Consider the following 2,222-nt stretch of genomic DNA (forward strand, 5'->3'; position numbering starts at 1 on the left):
GCTAATAATAGACAAACATGGTAATTGACCATACCTTCGCTACACCTCCCGTTGGCTAATCAGTGAGATATGCAAAGTAACTGCAAACAAAGATGGCGGCTAATTTGCATACTGCAGGCAGGGCAGGACAGCGCCATCCTGCCTGCCACGCCTCCATCCGGGCCTGCTATCTGCAACCCGGGGAGGCACCCCAACCTCTGGATCGGCCCTGCCATGTGCGTGACCCAGGGAGATGGGGCAGGCACTGAGGGATCAGGCCTGCCATCTGCCACCCGGGAGTGGGCCTAAGCCAGCAGGTCGTTATCTCCCGAGGGGTCCCAGACTGTGAGAGGGGACAAGTGGGGCTGAGGGACACCCCCCCATGCCAGTGCACAAATTTTTGTGCACTGGGCCTCTAGTCTATATATATCTATATATATAGACCCTAATATGCAAATAGACCTAACAGCTGAATAACCAGTTGCTATGACATGCGCTGACCACCAGAGGGCAAACACAGAACATGGTGGGCGTTGGCAGCAAGCGGCAGAGCACAAAACATGGTGGGCATCAGCTGTGGTGTGATGGTGGAGCAGGTGAGCGGGGGCGCCAGACCAAGGCAGGGCACTGGTCACTGTCATGAAGGCGAACTTCTGGTGGTTACTGAAAATTCTTTGCTCCCGCATGCCGTGGTCCCACTGGGCACTCATACCTGCTGCTAGTGCCAGAGATGCTGCTCACACCCACTGCCGGCACCAGCCCCGATCCTTTGGCACCATCAGCAGGTGCAAGTGGTGGCTGCCAGCCCTGATTGCCCCTCAGGGCTTCTCCACCTGCCCCTGCTCCTGAGGGGCTATCGGAACTGGCAGCTGGCTCTCACACCCCACTGCTGGTGACAGCCCTGCTCGCACCTGCTGCCAGTGCCAGAGCTGCTGCTCGTACCTGCTGCTGGCGCTGGTCCCAAACACTCTGTGCCGTCAGCAGGTGTGAGCGTGGCCGGCACCAGGAGCAGGTGCGAGTGTGGCCGGCGCCATCAGCATGTGGGAGCAGCAGAGGCGGGAGTGGGGCTGCTGGCAGACAGGGGACTGGGGGCTGCGGCGGGAGGGGCCAAGTGGGGGTGCGGAGGATGGGCCAAGACCTGCCCCTGTGCACACTGCAGCCTCACAGCCCACAGTTCCTTTCTAGGTGCACGAATTTGTATACTGGGCCCCTAGTCTGTATAATAAAAGCCTAAGTGACTGTTATGGCAGAACAACCAGAACAACGGATTGCTATGATGCACACTGACCACTAGGGGGAAGACGCTCAACACAGGAGTTGCCACCTGGTAGTCAGTGCACTCCCACAGAGGGAGTACCACTCATCCAGAAGCCAGGCTTATGGCTGGCAAGCGCAGTGATGGCAGGAGGCTCTCCCGCCTCCGCTGCAGCGCTAAGGAGCAGTGAACCAAGAAGTAAGGAGCAGCGAGCTGGGAGGTAAGGAGCGAAGGGTCCTGGACTGCGAAAAGGATGTCCGACTGCTGAAAGGCGGATGTCCCCTGAGGGGTCCTGGACTGTGAGAGGGCGCAGGCCGGGCTGAGGAATCCCCCTCCCCCCGCCCCTGTGCATGAATTTTGTGCACCGGGCCTCTAGTTAAACAATGAATATAAAATAAAGGTTAAAGGAGGTAAAAACATTTTTAAAAAGAACACAATAATATTACAAGTTGCAAATGAACTCACAATATAGAAAAGAATAATTTGTGACAAAAAAAACATAAAAGGGGTGGAGGCAAAGGTCTTAATTTGTATAAGAGAATGGAGATAAGATACAACTAGAAGAAAAAGTACTACTGTATATATGAAACTTTCTTTTAAATACACCTAATGGTAATTACAACACACACACACTCACATGCACACATCTACAACTGAGACACATAACAAAAAGAAAAAAGAAGAAACAGGGTAAAATCATAGACTACTACCAAATTAAAATCACAGACAGAAACATAAGGGAAAAGAAACAATGGATATACAGAACTACCAGAAAACAGAAGACAAAATAGCTATAGCATATCCTTATCCTATATAATAAAGAGGGAATATGCAAATGAACGCTTATGCCATCACAAAATGGCTGCACCCACAGCAGAGGCAAGGTTCCCATAACGAGCAATCAGGGACCTGAGGCTGCATGGCGCCAGGCCAGGTCGGGGGACCTGAGGCTGCACTCCCCGCCTGGTGGGGCTTGAGAGGGGTGGGG

The sequence above is a fragment of the Myotis davidii genome, unplaced genomic scaffold (assembly GCF_000327345.1).
Source record: "Myotis davidii unplaced genomic scaffold, ASM32734v1 scaffold681, whole genome shotgun sequence".
NCBI lineage: Eukaryota > Metazoa > Chordata > Mammalia > Chiroptera > Vespertilionidae > Myotis > Myotis davidii.